This window comes from Petaurus breviceps, unplaced genomic scaffold (genome assembly GCF_028583685.1).
Source record: "Petaurus breviceps papuanus isolate PSGF00001 unplaced genomic scaffold, PetGlider_PUasm1.0 154, whole genome shotgun sequence".
NCBI lineage: Eukaryota > Metazoa > Chordata > Mammalia > Diprotodontia > Petauridae > Petaurus > Petaurus breviceps.
The window spans coordinates 7,316,361-7,323,160 of NW_027185715.1; positions in this window are offsets into that span (position 1 = coordinate 7,316,361).

Here is a 6,800-nt window from a genome sequence, read left to right on the forward strand (position 1 = left end):
GATGGATGGATGGATGGATGGATGGATGGATGGATGGATGGATGGATAGATAGATAGATAGATAGATAGATAGATAGATAGATAGATAGATAGATAGATAGATAGATAGATAGATGATAGTGTTCTCACAATGCAGGATTTCCTTAGACCAGTGAAATAACATTTCTTTTTCTTTTCCTATCCAAAGACATGGTAGCCAGCAGCTAGGTGGCAAAATGGAAAGAGTATTGGACATGGCATAAAGAAGATCTCATTTCAAGTCTGACCTCAGAGACTTATCAGCCATTTGACCCTAGGCAACTCATTTAAACTCTGTCTTCATTTTATCATCTGCAGAATGGGGGTAATAATATCATTTACCTCCTCGAATTGTTAGGTTAAAATGAGATGATTTTTTGGGGGGGAAGCATTTACAAATTTTAAAGTGTATAGAAATGCTAGATGTTATTATATCCAAGCTGATGGCCCATCTTCATTTTAACAATAATGATTACAATCCAGCTATTGGATGTATATGAATTGAATTAGCCAAGAAAATTAAGTTGGTCTATTCCACTACTTTGACTCATTTAATTTCGGACATGATCCAAGAATCTATTTCCAATATTAATTTAAAAGAAAACCTAGAATAGGTAAATAATAGTTGATTAGGGAATTTCCCCCATTCATTGAGAAAGTTTAAGGTCAAACACTGAACTGACACTATTCATGAAAAAATTTATCTCTCTAGATTAAGGCTACTGTAAGACTAGATGTTGTTCACTTTAATCCAATATTTTAAAATTCAAATAAAGAATTTTTGAATGCTTACTATGGGTCAGACCCAGTTGCCTATTTTTCAAAACAATTAGTCTTTGTGGCTGCAGGATGGCCTGCATGTCTCTGGGCAGTAGCTGCTACAGCCATTTCAATTGAAGAAGCCTCTAAACTTACACTTAGTGAGCCCCTGGAAGTTCTAATTCCCCACCCAGTTCAGAGCATCCTGGAAGCAAAGGGCCACCAGTGGCTGGCTATTGGCAGCCTCACCAAATATCAAGTCTTGCTCTTAGATAACCCTGACCTGACCATTTGCGTGGATCTCACACTTAACCCAGCAACCCTCCCTCCGGACAGTGCCCACTCAGATGTCCTGGTTCATGATTGTGAGGAGACTTGGACTGTGTTTATGCCATCTCTACTCAGCCTGGAATCCAAAATTCTCTGGTAAAATAGAGAAAATAAATCATACCCTTAAGTGGGTCCTTACTAAGCTATGCATAGAAACCCTAGAAGATTGGGTTAAGAATCTCCCCATTGGGATGCTGAGTCCAAATCACACCTTGGGAAAATATCAAGTTTAGTCCCTTTGAACTCCTGTATGGGAGGTCCTTCCTAACCTCTGACATCCTGGTGGACCCAGAAGAGCATTTAATTACCCAATTTGCATCTCAGTTAGGGGCCATAAGGAATGCTCTAACTGAATATGCCAATAAGTATCTCCCAAAACCTTTTGGCAATGAAAAGGAGTGTCCTGCTGCAGTACAACCTGGAGACTGGGTCTACTTAAAGTCATGGAAAACCCAAAAGGGCAAACATTTAGATGTCAAATGGAAGGGACCCTACTGAGTCACACTCACCACTCCAACAGCAATAAAACACGAAGGTCTCCGCAGCTGGACTCATAATTCTAGGATTAAAACACTATGACCTCTTGCTTCCCCCTCCCCCCCACCTGAGACTCCAGAATTTGCCTGGGAGACATTGGAGGACCTCAAGCTACAGTTTAGAAAGGCCCCACTGCCCTCCAGCAAAAGGATAAAACGAGGTGAAATTATACCTGCCCTTTTCCTTTCGGCCTTGCCACAGTCATCTTTAATTCCAAGCAGGAAAAGTGTCTTTTATAGCAGGGACATAGTCCTTTCTCTATATGTTTTTGTGTCTGTTTTGGTCTTTCTTTGCTTAACCTCCTTGCCAGGTCTGTCTCCCCCAGGGTTCAAGCCATCAACCTCCTGATGACCACTCAGGCTATGCAAATCTCCAACTGAATCCAAGTTCTCCAGCCCTCTGGACCCAGCATCATTCACATTCCAGAGTCTGATCCCTGAAATGTAAGCCTGACCCCCTTGAACAGGATCCAGAGCGGTAGGGACAGCTCTACAACCCTTGCCAGAAAGGGAGTTATTTCAGAAGCTGAGACTTTCATCTTTTATCCCAAAAGAATTTGGGTCCCATTTGTTTGAAGGGGGAATGATGGGGTACAGGCTCTGGCAACCCCTTTGAACTCTGATTAAATCATCCCATTTGATGAGGCATTTGCAGGAGGTCATAAGCCTTTCATCATGGTTCTGCCCAAATCTCTATCCCTCCTTTGTCCAGCAACTTCCCACCCTCAATCCTCCCAATACCCAAATCTCCAGGTGGCCTCAAGCAGCTTCCCACCCTTAGTCACTCATTTAGAGGAGTCTTACCTCATTAACTCCTCCTGAAGACCCTCCCCAAACTCCTCCTCTAGGTCACCCCCAGATTCCTCCAACAACCTTATATAAGACTCCATCTTGCCTCCATGTGTGTGAGAGTGCCATAGCATTTTCCAATACAAGACTGAGTCTCCTTAAGAGTCTACCAAATATGGCTAACTTTTAATAAACTTTGCTTTTCTTTGACTGAGAGGAGACTTGAGTTGAATTCATTCAGCAGGACCCGGCATGGTTGGTATTTTGAGGTCTCAAGCACCCTAGCCTAAACCACATCATTTTATTATGAATCTCTTCAATGGCATCACCTCCCAGTTGTCATGGTCCTTTCAAGAATGAAGGACAAATGGCCAACAGCAGTAACAGGACAGGCACGCTACCTTAGATGAAGTAACAAGGCACTCTGAGAGTAAAAGAGAAAACAGAATGCACCAGGTAAGTCAAACCATTCTCATCACCTCGGCCACCATTTCCTCTTAAAGTCTGACAAAGATAACCCAGGACCCTTTGCCTAAGAGCATTAGGACTGGCCATGCCTCCAGTCCAGTGACCAAAGACTTAATCCTGCGAATCAAGCCTTTTGAAGCCTTGGCAACTGGCCCTGCATGCCCCAAATATTTTGAAGATGTAGAAAAGATATTTCTTGCCACCAAAGTCTTTGAAAGTGTCAAATGGTTCAGTATCAGGAACTGATGTGATTTTATTAGTGAAAATGACAAAAATAAGAGACATTAATATCTGTTTCACCACTATACCCTAAGGAAAACGAGAATTTCCATTTGATTTACAGCTGAAACCTTCCATGTACTGCCTTCCCTTTCCCATTAGTGTGTGAGCTTTTTGAAAATGGGGACTGTCTCACTTTTCTACTTGCATCCCTAGTGCTTAGCACAGGGCTTTGCACACAATAAGTACTTTAAAAATGCTTTATTCACTCATTCATCTATAGTGTTTAATAAATTGTTGTAGTCAAAATAAAAAATGCAACAGATGATGACCCATTTCCTGTTGATCAGTCTCTAAACTTAGCTAGTCTAGTCCTCAGAAGACAAACAGTGCATTACTGAGCCCGTACTTGAAACCTTTCCAGCTTGGCAGCATTACTCCAGCTCTGTTTGAACCGAAATTCACCCCAAAGCCATGATGAATCATCTGAGGAGTGGAATTTTTTTCCCTGGGGAGAGCAAATTGAGGAAATATAGGATTTGAATAGAAAAGCAGGAAGGCTGAATTCTGTTGCAGATCTTTGGTCTAGATATTTCATTTTATGGTCAAAGAAAGAATCATTTAACCTCTCTATGAGGCTATATTTCATAGGGAAGTATAGTCATTTTTACCACCTACCTACTTCCCAGGGAATGAGAGATTTAAGGAAATAATATTGAGGGATTTTGTAGTCCTCAGCTGGAAAGAACTGACTATAATACAAAGTATTTCTTTTAATCACTACCTTTATAGTAGGATTAAGATAGCTAAATGTTGAACTTAATTCTAGGTAAATTATACCTAAAAATATATTTGAAATACCAGGAGAAAGATACTAGTCCATAATGTCTTCCACATTGTTTCCTCAAGTGCACCATTCATTTTTTTTCATTAAATTACCCTCTTGCTGATTCACAAAATTTTAAGTTTGTTTTACCTTATTACACTGTTAGTCAGTGTTTTGATCTTGTTCGTGATTTTCCTCAATCCTTCCTTCATATGTATGTTGTTGTTCAGTCATTTTTTACTTGTGCCCCACTCTTTGTAACCCTCTTTGGGGTTTTCTTGGCAAAGATACTGAAGTAGGGGCGGCTAGGTGGCACAGTGAATAGAGCACCAGCCCTGGAGTCAGGAGGACCTGAGTCCAAATCAGGCCTCAGACACTTAACACAAAAACTAGCCATGTGACCTTGGGCAAGTCACTTAACCCCAATTGCCCTCAAAAAAGCAAAAAAAAAAATACTGAAGTAGTTTACCATTTCTTTCTCTAGCTCATTTTACAAATGAGGAAATTGAGGCAAATAGGCTTAAGTGTCCTACCCAGAATCACACAGATTGTTAGTATCTGAGACCAAATATGAACTCAGAGAAGTTTTCCTGAATCCAGGCCAAACACGCTATCTACTATGCCACCTTGCTGTTCTATAAATATATGTTATTAATTATATTAAACCAGCACTATTTATTCCATGTCCAGAATACACACTAAAAAGACCTAGCTGTAGAGTGTTCCATATGATATCCTCACATAGCTAATAATCTTGTCCACAAAAGAGTTTGCATCACATGTCCCATGTCAATTATTGTTTCTATGAGCAGGTTATTTTAGATGATCTCTGATTCACTGCTATTCCAATATCCTACGATTCTATACCTCTTTCCAGTATCTTAGTAACTCAAGTCTTAGAGAGTGGCCTATGGACACAGAGGTTAAGTGACTTTGCCGATGAGATTTGTGCTGAGATGTTCCTTACTTCAAGCTCAGTGCTCAGGGTACTAGGGGGCCAGGGATAAAATGTTGGAACTGGAAACAAGTAGGCCTGAGTTTCAATCTAGCCCTAGATACTTACTGTGTGACCCTAAATAAGATACTTAACCTCTGTCTGCCTCATTTTCCCCCTATGCAAAAATGAAGAGCAGCACCTACATCCCAGCATAAAATGAGATAATGATCATAAAGCACTTTTCTATCCTGAAAGCAGCATATAAATTCTAGCTATTTTTAGCAAATGAAAGCCATTATATAACATGCTGCATCCAACATTAATACAATCATAATCTGGGTTATGAGGATCTCAACCTGGTATGGTAGGTACAGACCGACCCAAGAAGGAATCCTCTAAATATCCTTCTATCATAAGCCAGACAGGTTGTGGATCAAAGGGTCCAGGCAAGGATCAGACTTTAGATTTCAGATGCTTCTCAACTTTTCTCTGCTTGACTGCTAATATTTTATGTTCCTCTGGGAATTTACTAGGCTTATCCATCATAGAAATTACCTCATGAACCATCTCTGACCAGCTGTTTGCTACAAATAACAAAGGTAAGGTGATATTTTTATAATTTGTTCATAAATTTAAACCCTTAAAATACATATCTATGGAATGACAAGATATAAGTTTTCCATAGTTATTTGATACCTAAATTGGGATGCCTGGAGGTCTGGGATGGGGAGAAGTATTGTTTATTTGCATTTTAATAGAGTGAGAATCCCATTTTGAAAACTGCTGCGGTTTCATTTTAAACTAAGCCATGTTTGAATGGACTCATTTCAGCATTTTTAAACACCCCTGTTTCCCATTAAACCTCTACATACATTTAATTTCCTCAATAGAAACTTCAGTAGATAACAATATACAGCAAAAAGCTCGAACACTGAGCATTTTGTGGAGAACAAAATAACTAATAGTACTTTGGTGGTATGGTTCCAGTTCAATGCCCAGAGAAGTATTGCATCTGACAAGACAGATTCTCATTCTCTTAAATGGTCAGACACCAAAGCTCAATATACCAGTTTAAGATGACTACAAAGCATTACCACTTTTTGAGGAGAGAAGTTGATTATATCTGTCTCCTTTCCCATTGATGTCACTGAATAAAAAATGGATTGATTTTCTTTTAATATTTTATTTCACTAAATGCATTGGTAAAAATATATTGAAAATGCAGAGGAAGAAAGCTGCTGTAAGTTCTCTTCCCCATATTTACAACAAATGACATTATGGAGGATTTATGATATTCTTTCACATTAGAAAGAAAGGAGAAAATTGGAATGTGCTTTTCATACTGCAAGGAGTGCTCACCTAACACAGTTCACACTAATTCTTTATGAGTGCCATTACCCCTTCTGTGGGCTCAACTACCTTTAATTAAACCTAATTCCAGTTATTTGCTATACTAGGATGCTGTGTTTCTTGCTAAAAATTGATCTTAACCCCAATTTCCTGGTTATCTGTGACCCATTGAGTTAGCAACCCGGCCTTTGGTTTCATTGGCATATGGAACGCAAGGACACTCTCTACCAAAGGAAGATGGCACCTTCTCTGTAACTTACAGTATTAGAGAGTTGGCTACAGAGATCCTTGGACAGGTTTAACCCCCAAAACTCAGAGATCCATTTTATTTGACTTCGTTAACACTGGTTAGAGCACAGAGGATTTAATTGACTTCTGTAAGGAAGTATATGTTAGAAGCAGCTCTTGAACACAGGACCTCCTAGTTTGGAGGCTGACTGTCTGTTCATTAAGCCACATTGACCCAAAAGTCATGAGAAGAATAGTCAAATCTTAGTTCTCTGCTTGTATATTCTCTATATTGAGAATGAACTACAACAATGGATTACTCCTTTACTGAAACCACATT